Source organism: Ochotona princeps, chromosome 7, assembly GCF_030435755.1.
Source record: "Ochotona princeps isolate mOchPri1 chromosome 7, mOchPri1.hap1, whole genome shotgun sequence".
Taxonomy (NCBI): Eukaryota; Metazoa; Chordata; class Mammalia; order Lagomorpha; family Ochotonidae; genus Ochotona; species Ochotona princeps.
In genome coordinates this window covers 77,132,041-77,146,614 of record NC_080838.1, presented here as the reverse complement: position 1 = coordinate 77,146,614, position 14,574 = coordinate 77,132,041, and the positions used below count along the sequence as shown (strand labels likewise).

Sequence of the window (14,574 nt, the reverse complement as noted above, 5' to 3'; positions counted from 1 at the left end):
CACCTTAATGTCATCATCTAGTTTTGAATGACTATGGTGTATATGATATTTATAGTAAGCATAATACAGAATAAGTCTGCCTTCATAGTCTTGCAAACTGCTGTAGTAATTATGACAAACCTTGGTGACTTGGATTCAGTTTCCAGCAGGAACCCTAAGCAGTAGGATGTCCTCCTACGTTTACTTGGTAAAGATGGTAGCAGATGAGATGCATAATTTAAGCAAATACTGCCCAAACCATGGAATGGTGGTTATGGCATGACTAGCATCAATGTACTACCTAGGCATCCTTCTAATCAAAGAACATTTTTGAAGCAGGAAATGGTGGGGGGGTGAGACTGCTGATATTGAGTTTCCTTGACTTGGCGATTACAGTGTGAAGGGGAGAATTCCACATGATCCATTACTCTGAAAGTTGATTAAAAATCAGAATAAAGTTTTCTTTATTTCTACTGAGGCTGTTGATGGGACCAATGTTTTGGGATGTGGCAAAGGGAAGCTGCCCCCATGTTCAACAGCATTTGGGCTAAACTAGGGTAGAAAGAATCATACGGAAGGCAAGGGAAATGAAGACTCCGTGTCATCCTGCTGCAGATTTCCTGGCATCCAGCAGTTTGCTGTGATGCTGTTGGGTGTTGGGATCTCTCAGCTTGAGGGTCAGCTGAGGCTCTAAGGGTTTGTTTTATGGCTAGAGTTGCTTCTGCATTAAAACCAGAAGCTATTTCTAGAACGCCTGCAGCTTTGCAGTAGACTATTTTCCAGCTGAACAGGTAAAGTATATAGAGCACCAGTACTAACTCCTTAGAAGTTACAGATAACAAGGAAAAAATCATAACCCTGTCTTAGCCTGCTGTTGGTGACTTCCTCATTCTCCCATAACAGAAAAAGGAGTAGGAATGTCTATTTATGGATTAAGAATAATCTGAGGCCATTTTCAAAGAGAGTAGAATTAACATATAAGTTTATTTTGGGACCCAGCGTGATAACTTAGCAGGTAAGGTCCCTGCCTTGCATGCACCGGAATTCCATATGGGCACTGGTTCTAATGCCAGCTGCCCTGCTTCCAATGCAGATCCATGCTTGTGGCTTTAGAAGGGAGTAAAAAATGGCCCAAACCTGGGGACCCTGCATCCAGTTGGGAGATCCAGAAGAGGCTCCGGGCTCCTGGCTTCAGATTGGCTCAGCTCCCGCTGTTGCAGCTACTTGGGGATTGAATAAGTGGAAGGAAGATCTTCTTTTCTGTCTCTCCTCTGTATATCTAACTTGCCGATAAAAATGAAAAAAAAAATCTTAAAAAAACGTTTATTTTGGAGAAAATTTTTCGCAATCTGTTCTTATTTTCATCATGGGCCTTTCTGTGAAACCCATATGCTAGAATTTTTAATTACTTTTCCTAAATAGTGTCATAGCTTTAGGGTAAAGTATATTAAGATGTTTAAAGGTCTTTTCAAAAAAAATAATGGTAATTGGTTGTCTTGTTTTAAACTGATCCTTTAAAAATATTTCTAGAGTTCCTAAAGATGCCTTAAGGTGTCTAGATTTAGCTAAAGTCGTAATTTTGTAGAATATTAGAGTGGCATTAATTGGCCGGCTCGACCAGCAGCCACACAAATGTCCATGTCTGTGACACCTTATGAAGACACTGTAGCATGCGGCTCAGCATGCTGATGTCTACCAAGGTTTAATAGTGCAGCCGTGTAATTTTTCCCAGTGGGAAATAACAGGATGTCGCCTTGTAATTTTTTACTGCTGTATAATAAAATATAACCATAATAAATAGCATCTAAGCAAGTAAAGTGGATTTGGACTGAATCCATCTTGCCTTCATCACTTAGTGTATAGCTCAGGCTTTTAAGCAATTCTGTCTTTTCAATGGGCTTAATTGGATCAACTTGTATCTGACTGACGGTAATGAAGTGGAAACAGATATTTTATTTTTACATTTAATACATAGGGACTGTTTTTGTTTTGCTAAACTTGCCTTCTACTTGTTTTGCTTATTAATGATCGAGAGCTTTCATTACGCTGGTTGACCTCTTACGCTTGTTGTTGTTGTGTTGCCTTACTATTATTATTCATATTCCTCATGTTGGTGCTTAAATAATTGGAACCCAAAGCATCTTGGAACATCAACAGTGGTAAGAAGCTTTGCACCTCTGCTAGATGACCCAACCTCCAGTTCACTATGTATGTTTAATTTTTATTGGACTGATTAATAGCTGAAAATGACTATAGAAAGTATTTTCTTATGTGAAATCTAATTATATAAATTGGTTTACTATATTTGTTTTAATAATTCATCTATTTTAGTAGCTAAAGTTTAAAATAAGTGAAACTTTTTTTTAGAGATAAAGTGAAACTTCCTTGAAATTTAAAAGCTGTTACCTATTACTAGTATGGCTAGATGTTATAAAACAGAAATAGATTTTTGGGGTGAAAAAATAATTATGGTAAAGTTTTTCAAGTTTGTTATTGTCCCAGAATACCAATTTTATCCTTCATTTTCAGCCTTTATTTTAATATTTAATAGTAATGGCATGTTATTCTTATAGCTATAAAAAAGCTAATCATGAAAATGAACATATAGGCACGATTTCTATAAGCAGGATTAGTTTTCAAAAGGTTGGTTATCTGAAAAGGCAGAGGTACGTGCTCATACACGAACATGTGTGCGCACACACACACAGACATTTTCCATCTGATCTCTCACTCCTCGTATCACTATCATGGCCTTCCAGGACTAGTCCAAAACCAGCGGGTCTGAGAGCCTCCTGTATCTCCCATGACAGTGCAAGAGCCGGAACCTTTCACCTGTTCTCTGCTGCTTTTCCCTGTGTGCGAGCATGCTGCTGGTTTGGGCCTCCAACGGGGCGCACATGGAATGCCAGCCATACAGGGGTGACTTTGCTCACTGTGCTACAACACCAGCCTGGAGCCTCATTATGTAATTAATATTATCCTTTTTAAAAAAGAGGGAGATATATTTATCTTTGTTACAAAGGTAGATTAACACAGAGAAGGAGTTTCAGGGAGAAATACTTTCTATCCTCTGTTTCACTCCCCAATTAGCTGCAACTTCCAAAGCTGAGCTGATCCCAAGCCAGGAGCTGGGGGCTTCTTCCTGGTCTCCCTCACAGGTGCAGGGTCCCAAGGCTTGGGCCGTCCTTTACTGCTTTCCCAGGCCGCAAGTAGGGAGCTGGGTGGGAAGCGGGGCCACCAGTGCCCATATGGGATCCAGTGCATGCAGGGTAAGGATTAGTCACTGAGCCATCATCCTGGACCTTGGTTAATGTTATCTTGAGGGGATGAAAGACCAACACTTTTCCAGTTAAATAGTAATGTTTGTGTATTTTTATTTCTTATGTAATTGAAAATTTAATTGTTAAGGGGGAAAATGAGAAACTATTTTTTCTTATTATCTGAATTTCATTTATATTTTCTTGAAAACCTAAGTTAGAACAAATTGATTATTTGGTGATAATGTAAGCTAAATTTAGTACCAAGTACATGAAAACAAAACAATGTTTTAATTCAGTTAAGTCATTTACCTTGTTTGTTATTATCTGGGCCAACTGATTTTATGAGTCCTTTGTGTGTACGCGCGCGCGCGCACACACACACACACACACACACACTGACCCCGAAGAGAAACTTAGGTGAAAGTTTGAAGTATTATGAGATATTTTAGAGAGAATCCACACACACACACACACACACACACACACGCACACACACACTGACCCCGAAGAGAAACTTAGGTGAAAGTTTGAAGTATTATGAGATATTTTAGAGAGAATCCACATTATCCTAATTTTTGTTGCATTAAATCTCTTTAAATTTATCCTCGGCTCTGGGTATGTACAACCCACCATCTTCAGACATTCACTGGGGACCTTGGTATGTGTACCTCATAGGGGAGTGTGTGAACCACAAGAATGTGTGTGTGTCCTCTGAACTTTGTCTGGGATGCTAGTTTTTGATTACCGTGGTAATTTTAACCACAATATATGTACCCTTTGACTTTACTGATTTCTAATTATTTTTATGATGTCATGCATATTTTGATCACCTGGGAGCTTGTCTGAACAGATGCAGGTGAAGGTAGTTTCTTGAATGGAAACAAAGTTGTGAAAAACTGAGGAACATACCTGTCCCATGAACGTTCCATAGTTGGTCTGTTTGCTAGTTTGAAAACCAATATGTTCAAAGTGTTGTCTGTGCTCCTTTCTGTTCTCAGAGCCTCGGATGTTTATAGTGGTTATGAATCTGCCAGCACACCGCTCTTCATTCTTCTGATTTCTGGTTGTCAGAGCATTGTATGGGCAGTAGAGGTGTTAGTCTTGACTGAGGGCTGTCGGAGTTGAGGTCATTGGATTTTAGTGCCGTGTGACTGTTCAAGGGAAAAACAGATTTTTTCCTGATTCAGGACTTTAAAGTACATTGGTCCGACTTCCAGATGTTGTAGTCTCAGATACGGGATTTATTACAGTGGAACAAAGAGCACACAATTTAAAAGTCCTTAATAATGAAGATTTTCCTGCCTGAAATGTTAGGCCAAGCGGAAGTGAAGCTTCATGCAGTGAACTGCAGGCCCAGTGAGGACGGGACGCAGAGAAGCAGCGCAGGACAAGGCAGAGCAGCAATGCAGTGGAAACCTGGTGTTTGATGTAGGCTAATCCCAGCCAGGCCTGCAGCCAGATGTTTTTTCCTGTGCACAGAAGCAGTTCTTTCTTCGCTTTTTGATCCCACTCCCTGCCCCTTGCGCAGTTGGAATGTTCCCAGTAGAGTCTGGCAGAGGCCACTTCTCAAAAGCTTTTTAAACTTTCGTTAGAATACACATATTGATTTTTGTTAATGACTAGAGGGATGAGGGATTTTGGACAAAGGCCTTCTGAGATGCAGTGTCTGGCTTGGCGATCCAAACCATTTAAACCTTTGAGAACACTTTGTTAGGGACCAGGTTCTCCTCTGCAGTATAAGAGTCAGCATAGTGGATTTTCCTTGGGATTGGTCTGATAGGTATGTGAGACAAAGCCATGTTTTTAAAATATGTGTTATTTTGTTTACTGGAAAAGCAGAACTGAGAGACAGAGAGAGAGAGAGAGAGAGAGAGAGAGAGCGCACTTCTGTTGGTTGGCTCATTCCCAAATTGCTGCAAATATTGGAACTGGGCTATTCCAAAACCAGGAGCTTCTTTCTGATCTCCCACAGGGGTGCAGGGGCTCAAGGACTTGGGGCATCTGCTGCTGCTTTTCCAGGGCATTGAGCAGAAAGCTTGATCAGAAATGGAAGAGCCACAGCCCCATCAGTACCGCCATGGGATACTGGACCTGCAGTTACACTTGCTGTGCCACAGCACTGTTTCCTTAAAACATTGTTCTGACATTCAGAAATTCTGTGATGCACAGCTTGTTCTGATTGGCACTGCTCCAGCACCATGGTCCTGCTGAGGTTCTTGTATGCCTTTCTGGCTAGTGTGAGAAGAAAGGAGATAGTGTGACTTTAGTGTTTAAATAATATATGTAGAAAGTAGATTATTTTACATCACACTTCAAAAGGAGAAGTGTAGAGACTGTTTAAACATTAATGCCTCCAGTACGTCTAAAGTGAATTCATGTGCAATCTTTCAAAATAACATCCTTTATAAAAAACAAGGTGACTATATAAAATTTTTTTTATACTTCATGCTCTGTCAGGACTGATGTATGTCTTAAGATGCCTCGTTGTGAAGACAGTAGTAATCAGTGCCACATATTTGCAGACATATTTTGGAAAGTAATTCTATGTACTTTATTTATCCTATTTTAACTGCAGTTTTGCAAACATTTTGTCCTTCTTGATTCAGCTATTCTGTAACATATTTGCCAAGCTTCAATTTTTGATTTGAGAGAGTAACAGAAGAGGAGAGACAGAGAAGGATGTCGTGATGAACACTTCTCCCCTGAAATGACTGCTGGAACTGGGTCTGCATTTCCACGTTGGTGGAGAAGATCCAAGTGCTTGTGCGCTTCTGCTGTCTCAGGCACCCCAGCAGTTAAGCTGAATCAGAGCTAGATCGGGTAGGACCTGAAACTGACCCTTTGATATAGGATTTGGGTGTTGTCAGTGGTGGTTTAACATGCTGTACCACAGAAGGCCCCAAACTCCTCTGTTTTTTTTTTTTTTTTTTTTAAAGTCTCTTAAAGCTTGATGGGGCTGATGTTGTGGCAAAGTGCGTAAAGCCATCATCTGCCATGGACACCAGTCTGAGTCCCAGATACTCCATTTCTAGCAAGCTTGCCACTAATGGCCAGTGAAAGATGCCCCGAGAGCTTTGGGTGCCGCCACCCATGTCAAAGAAGCAGATGGAACTCCTGGTCCTTGGCTTCAGCCTGACCCAACCCTGGCCATTGTGGCCATCTGAGGATTGGACGATGGCTAAAAGGTTGACCTGTCTGTTTCTGTTTCTTTCCATGTCCCCTCCTGCCCTTATCTGCCTTATTTTGTAAATGTGACTTTTAAATAAGTAAATGAATCTTCCAAAAATTTGTTTTACTGCATTGCTACTGATATTGAAACACATGAACTTTGGCCTATATCGTCCCTTTCTTACTTAGGCTTCTTTAATAAATTAATGCTATATTTTCATAATTTACAAAACTATCTCATGAAATTGTGTGTAACTTTTTGTCATGGAGTACATAAATGAATGTTTTGTGTTTCTTGTTCTAAGTAATAGGGTGGGTTTCAATGTCTTTTACTAGAAGAAGATCATTGAAAAGATCACAGAGAGTGGGCACATTTATTTCAAATGAAAGAAACTTAATAGTTCCCATTGTTGCAGAAGTTGGAAACCATGATTAGTATGCAAATGTGTCATATGTAATTATAGTCATAACAGTCATTTATTGAGGGGGTGGAATCACAGGGTAAATTAAATTATTGAGTTTTTTTATGTTGAGAATTCAGAAGTTATTTCTCAAGCAGGGAAAAAGAACAGCCATTGTCAAGGAAATCATGCCTCTGGAAGCCCAGCACATCCTAGGGATGGAGATGCACTCTCTTGACTGTGCAATGCACAATTGTTCACTCGTACATTTCCGTTATGAACAGAACCGTTTGTCTGTCCATTCTAGCCACCTTCTGTCGTGTCTGCTGTGCATATTGTACGCTCTTTTCTCCCATCACCAGAAAGTTTCTCCTTTTCCTGCAGGAGGTAGATGCTAGAACTCTTGCTGAGGGTGGGCTGTTCACAGCAGATGTGGATTTTGCCTTTATTGTGCCATGGAACAATAGCAGTTTAATGCTTTACTTAGCAGGGATAAGTGAAAACATCTGTGAGTCAGACTGAGGCCAAATTCTAGAGGTGCTTATGTTGATGAATGCTTTGTGGGCTTTGAATACTGGAGAAGGAATAATGTTCTTGCCTGTTAGTATCTTTATCAAGGCCAAAGTGTACGGCGGGAACAGATCTTGGAGAAATTACCACTCAAGAACAATGCCTTAGTCTCATACTTGCTCAAATGTGTACTCTGGGTTATACATACACACAGACTTCTGATGATTAATCAGGGCAAGGTCATTATCGATTGGGAGGGGGTGAAGCAGAGTGGGAGCTATCTCTATAGGATTGGATTGCAATCTAAAGAAAATGCATCTCTTTTGTAAAAGGGCAAAAAATGTGTTTATTGACACGGCTCTGCTGCAGTGGCTGGTTTTGTCTGAGTCTCCCAGTGAGGGGTCTTTCTGTCCCTCCCTTTGCTCTTTTCTTCTGCATTTTTATGGTATGTATTTTATTGCTATGATACACTAGGGTACGGTAGGATTGGGTTGGATGTCATATGGTATGGTTGAGCATGATACTATAGGATAAAGCAGGGTGTGTTGTGGCATGGTAGAGTAGGGTAGGATTGGGTTGCTTAAAATAGGATCTGTCCTGTCATATCCCACCTTAAACTATCCAACCTAGCTGTTAGCATATTGACACTTCCTAATGTTTTGTAGGACCAATATAGTTCCCTAAGCCTGGATGATTTGTTTTGGGAATTGTGTGCATTTATTTGTCATTGATTTTAGGAGGGATGTTTGCCAGGTTCTCCGAAATTCTTGATGTTTTAGCCGCAGGTACTTTGTCTTATCTACCTGATCACTAAATCTTGGGCTTCGAATTAACATATGAAAAACAGTGGGCTTATTCAGCAGTAAGCTGTGTACAGCCAGTTTAAAGTACAGCAGGAGTTAACAGTTGAGTTTGGATAAAGTCATTAAAACTTAATTTTGGGAGGACGAGGCTTCATTATGGTTTTCAGATATGCGAATACTTACAGTAGCGTTAGAGAGCCTTGTAGTGCAGGAAATGCACTAATCAAGCATTCTGTGGCAGCCCAGGCTGGCTGAAGTGGATATGGCCTTGGTAGTGCTGATGAGTATCAAAAAGATGTTTGTAGTACAAAATAATGTGTTCATATTTTTAAGGAGTCTTGAATACCAGACTCCATGGAATACTGTGGATATTGAACAGAAAACCATCATGAGTAAATGAAGCTTGGGATTACACTAACAGCCATGTGTGGGACTGAGAGTGTTTCGAATAGTGCTCTCAGATACTGAGGCACTGTGAGAGTATGGGTACCAATGGTTGCATGAGGTATGGGGTTGATATAAGGGTAAACTGGTTTGGATCCTTGTGATAACAAAATTATTTGATAGCTGTCATATTCTTGAAGAGTTGCTTTATGATGAGTGATGAAATTTATGATGTTGGGATTGGGAGAGAAAGGTAATTCTGAACATGCGGCAGAGTGTCCTGTAGTGGCACACGATGATGGTGTTATCAGTGAGGAGCGAAGGTACCAGTTGCTTGCTGAAACCCCATAGGCTACCAGGTGCAGAACTAAAGGGAAGAGTTGGAAAACCGATTTGAACATTCTGAACAAGGAGATAACATTTGATGGTCCACCTGGAGCAGTGGAGGTGCAATGGCATAAATATAGCCAGTGTGTCTATTTTCAGATTTTTGTCTCCTAACTCTGTCTTCAACTTCCTACCAATTTGAAATGGTAGATATGATGGCTATATATGTCTCTTACCAGATACAAAGTAAAAGCACATAGTATTTAATTATTTCTTTCCTCCAACAGTAAGTTAAGGACTTTCAGACCAGAAAAACCACATTTTTTTGAATTTCTTTCATTCTGTTTTTTCCCTACTTTTCTGTGATCTTTTTAATTTATTTCATTGCATCTTACAAATATTTACAGAGTGCCTAATGTCTGGAAATCTTAAATAGAGTGCTTGGAATAAAGGTTTTCCTTCTTTCTTCTTTTAGCATTCCTTTTATTCTATGTTAAGTTTTTAACAATGTATCATTGTCAGCTCAGACTGCAAACCGTTCCCACTTCTCAATGATAACAGCATGAACCTTTGTGGATGTGTCTGTGTCACTTCGTCGTCGTCTCTTGAATGATTCCGTTTTAGACCATCAGAGGAGAGCAACATAACTTTAATTAATGCCACCTGCAATAAGAAGATGCCTTTGTGTTTTTAGTTTGAATTCCTAGACTTTTCTGTGAATGCTAAAATGAGAAGTATTGTTCTAACAAAGTTTGAGGATGATTATTTTCACAAGTTTATCGAAGAAAACTTATCTTCTTCATGAGTCATAAATGTTCTCTTAACAAATGCAGGCAGTACAATCATTGCAATGCTATTTGGAAGCTTTGTGTAGACTCAGTTTGAATTTCATGCATTTGAATCCCATTTTGCTACTTAGAGTCTTAGCATATTTCTGTATAGAAAGATTAAGTAAAGCTGTACCTATTCCAAACTTAGAGAATTTATTGGGAGTACCAGCAGGAATGCGAAGTGCTGAAAGTTAGGTCTTTTATGTAGTAAGACTTATATGTGTAAACATGAAACATATGCATATGATGCCTAATTACATGTATATATAATATATATAATATATATATATATATATATATATATATATATATATGCATTAGAAACAAGTGGTGTGGGGATAAGATGGCGAATCCAGAAAGTTCATGGGAATTGGATTAATGGATAAAAAGTTTTAAAGTTCATTTATTTTTCTTTGAAAGGCAGATTTTACAGAGAGAGAAGTAGATAACAGATATTTTCCACTTACTGTCTAAATGGCTGCAATGGCTGGAGCAACAGACTGTCTTTTGCTGCTTTCCCAGGCACATTAACAGGAAGCTGTATCAGAAGTGGAGCAGCCAAGACTCAAGCTTAATAAGGAATGCGGGCACTACTAGATTAGATTTTTAAAATCTTGCCTATTGAGGGGTCTTCCAGAAAAGTATAAAATGTATATTATGAAAACCTGTGGACTGATTAAAAAAAAAATTGCACCACCTGTCAGTTTTGTTTCCCAGTTACTTTTGGTACATAAGCTTGTATGGATGCAGGTTCTTTTTTTTTTAAGATTTATTTATTTTTATTACAAAGTCGGATATACAGAGAGGAGGAGAGACAGAGAGGAAGATCTTCCATCCCATGATTCACTTCCCAAGTGAGTCGCAACGGCAGGTGCTGCGCCGATCTGAAGCCAGGAAACTGGAACCTCTTCCTGGTCTCCCACATGCAGGTGCAGGGTCCCAAAGCTTTGGGCCGTCCTCGTCTGCTTTCCCAGGCCACAAGCAGGAAGCTGGATGGGAAGTGGAGCAGCCAGGATTAGAACCGGCGCCCATATGGGATCCCGGGGCTTTCAAGGTGAGGACTTTAGCCGCTAGGCCACCGCACTGGGCCCTGGATGCAGGTTCTTATCTGTCTCGGTCAAGCTTCCCAAATGTGTTATAAACATACAGGATCATTGAGTCCTACATGACTGCTGTTGTTTTGCTTGTTATGATCACGACCCAGAACACTGAATAATTATTGATAAAGAAGTGAAAGTTATGTACTTTCACAACTTGCTGTTTAGGGGTTAAAACATTTACTGTGATCAGCTTCGTTTATTATTCGAGGGCTACCTGTCCTCCCTCCCCACTAATTTCCCCTATTTTACTATAGTAGTATAGTCCTAAAAAACAGTTGTAAGAACATAATTCTGCTACTTAAGTGTATCCTGACATTGTTAGTATGGAAAATTGTGGCGTCCAGCATGCTATTGTCAAGATAGAGTTAATAGCCTCATTGGGAGTCCATCTTTGATTTGGGAATAGAGATACGTGGTGTACTGCATCTTTGCATCTTGATATGATAGTTGCTGTTCCACAGTTCCTGTAGATGACTACACGTACATGTGTGTTTACCTCTGTATCTGTTGATCTTGTCTTGTATGAAGGTTGTCTTAGAGAGAACACGTGATGTTTGTCCTCTAGGCATTGGCTTATTTCACTGAGCATAATGGTCTCTAGTTGCGACCATTTAGTTGCGAACGGTAAACAAGGCAGAGAGAGACAGACAGACCAACAAATAGAGAAAGGAAAAGAGCTTCAGTTTGCAGAATCACTCACCAAAATGCCATCACAACTGGGAAGCTAAAAACGGTGTCTCACATGTGTGGCGGAAGCTCGCCTGTTTGGACCATCACGTGTTGACTCCCAGGATGGTGTGAACAGGAAATGGAAGGTGATCAAACCTCAAGCTAAAGCACGCTTCTGATGAGACTGAATGTCCCACGTGATGGCTTCAAGGCCAGGCCAGGTGCGCACCTTCATTTTTTAAAGCAAGCAGTCCAGTGTTGAGTTCTGTATAATTTGCAGTATCTTGCAGTTATTTTAGTGTGTTGCTTTTTATTTTGCTTTTGAACAATGTATAACTATAAAGCAGTGAAAATATGAAGATATATTTACATGTGTTCATTTTATATCCAAAAAATCAGACTTGATGTCCTCTGTGAGTACTCCTTCAGAATCATATTACTCAGAAATATATTAAACAGCTCCTTAAAAAAATCTATATATAGTCCATCTTATTAATTGGAAAGGGACTTGAGCTTTAGTGCTTCCTTCTAGTGGGACAATGTCATCTGCTCTGGTACTGTCCTCTGTACTACTGTCATGTTTCTTCCGGAGTCCCAGGCCCCTGCACACTTGCTCTGCTCTGCCTCCCACCTGGCCTCCTCATTAGGAGGCTAAGTGGCTCTGTAAGCTTGACCTCAGTCTGAGCTGGCTGCCCACTCAAGTGTGATAAGTAGCTGTAATTGAGTGAGGCACTGAGAGGTTGAATACCCAAATTGTAGCTTGAAGATACTCTGTTCTTAAGCATCAAGAGAAAATAAATAAATGTAGCTGTGCGGCGGACACCTACCAAGTTTCACTTCTGTATTTCATCTTCATTTAAGTGAAGCCAGTGCTGACAATTTCCAATAAACAGAGTTTTTTTATATTTTAATTTTCATACACCAAATGTTTTGTTTACCCACCTGGTACTTCTAGGGCTCTGTTGGCTCTTTAAGCTATTCAAGCTGCATTGTAAAAACAGCAAAATGGAGAAGCATGAACAGTATAGAGACAGGGGGGTTTCGTGGAAGATCCAGTTGGGTTTGTTTGTAGTGGAGTGTGTCTTTTTTTTTTTAAGATTTATTTTGTTTTTATTAGAAAGTCAGATATACTGAGAGGAGGAGAGATAGAGAGGAAGTGGAGCTGCCGGGATTAGAACCAGCGGCCATATGGGATCAAGGCGAGGACCTTAGCCACTAGGCCGTGCTGCTGAGCCCTAGAATGTGTCTTATGATAGCAAGAACTTGGAGGAATTAGTCGCATTTCGCTGTCGGAATGTGCTTTTGGAATGATAATGGGTGATGATAATCGTTTGTAAGCCTATACTGCTATTAAACACAATTGATTAGATGCTCGGAATGTAGGCACAATGAGATATGCCTGTTTTTCAGTAATCAAGGGAAATGTGATTTATGTAAACAGCCAATAGTTATTAAAGATCATTCTTACATTCCTGAAAGAATGGTTATATAGTGAATGCAAGAAATTGATTGAGAGATCTGTTTCCATGGCCTGTCCAAGCATGTGAACTTGGATTCCCATTGGTACAAAAGCTCCCCCGTTGGCCAAACGTGGTGAACAATCACAAGAAACAAACAAACAAAAAAAAATGAGTTTCATTGTTTTCATATTTCTAAACCTCCAGACTAAATACAATAATTTGTGTGTAGTTTTTGCTGCTTTGTTTTCTCATTATATTTGATTGTAAATTATATTGATTTTTTTTAAAAGGCAGCCTCAATTTCAGTAATTATTTTTCCATTTTTTGTTTAATTTATTCTCATGGGGAATAAGATTATAGAACATATACTGGATTTTGCCATTACTTGGTTTATGTGAGTACTCAACCTCCCGTTTGTATCAGCATGTAATGTAATATCATGGTGATTAGCTGATACAGAAGAAGCATTAGTAACATTCCTTAAATAGACTCACTGATAACTACAAATTGGTAACTTGCATAATCATTAGAAATCATTAAGATAATAGAGAAACTACTTGGAAGAATATCACAATTTTTTAAATAGAAAATCTGGCATGAACTAGACAAATATTAGAGCAATTTAAAGTAAATGAAGATTAGTGGGGCTCAGGTTGCTGGCCTGGGTGCTGGGGTCTGCCATCGAGATGGGTGTGGGGTTCATGAGCCCCCAGGGGTGGGGGATCCAGTGGAGCTTGAATCACCTAGCTCCAGTCCCGGGACCTGCCTACTAGGTGGGTGTTGTGTTTGTGAGCCCCAGGGGTGGGGGATTCTGCAGTGCTTGGAACACCTGGCCTGGGTCATTGGACTCGCCTGCACAAATATGTCGTACTCAATGAAAAAGAGCAGTGGACACAGGCCCTGTTGTAAAAGGGGAATATGGCAGCTTGTTTGGTGTTGTAAAACAGAAGAAGAACAAAACTAACTGCGTAACTACCCCAAAGAAACAATGACAGCAAAAAATCTCAATGAAAGGAGTCAATGGACATTGGGAAGGTGACATCATCCTCGGATCGGTGCAATCGGCAGCATTCCTGAACTATCCAAACCGCTGGGCAGAACCCTTGGATATGTACACACTGAGACTCTGGTTTGATATGAGGGGGTGGTTCCTCACCCCTGGGTACTGGGACGTGTGGAAAGCCGTGAGTGGTTTTCCCCTCTGTTTGTCCCCTTCCCCCAGAAACAACAAGAAGAAATAGCGAATTTGGAAGCAATTAGTTCACCCAATTTTCCCTAAACCTGAACTCGATCCTTCCCACTCTGATCCACCGTGTAATCATTATAAAAAGTAATGTGAAGATAAACTATGTGCATAAATCTGCCATTCTAATAAAATCCTGTTTTTTATCATTTTATAATCCTATTTTTCTATCATTTTATGAATTATTTTATTTACATTGTTACCTCTGTCACCATGTATGTGTAAATTCACAGTATGTATGTGTGTGTGTGTGAGAGAGAGAGGGAGGGAGGGAAGGAGAAAGAGAGGGGAAGAGAGAGAGAAAGAGAGAGAGAGAGAGAGAGAGAGAGAGATTATTTAACAAGATGTTGCTGGAAGTGTTTTTCCACAACAGTTCTATTCTGGTGAAAGTGATTAGGCATATTCCAAGATCTTTGCTCAAAATGTTTGTTTCAGAAATC

The 14,574-nt window shown here is 40.0% G+C and overlaps 1 protein-coding gene across 4 annotated transcripts in view; it reads left to right on the top strand.

The window, feature by feature from the left end:
* The window catches only part of ADGRL3 (adhesion G protein-coupled receptor L3), a 780,978-nt gene that overhangs the window by 159,370 nt on the left and 607,034 nt on the right, over positions 1 to 14,574 (top strand). The window lies entirely within an intron of this gene.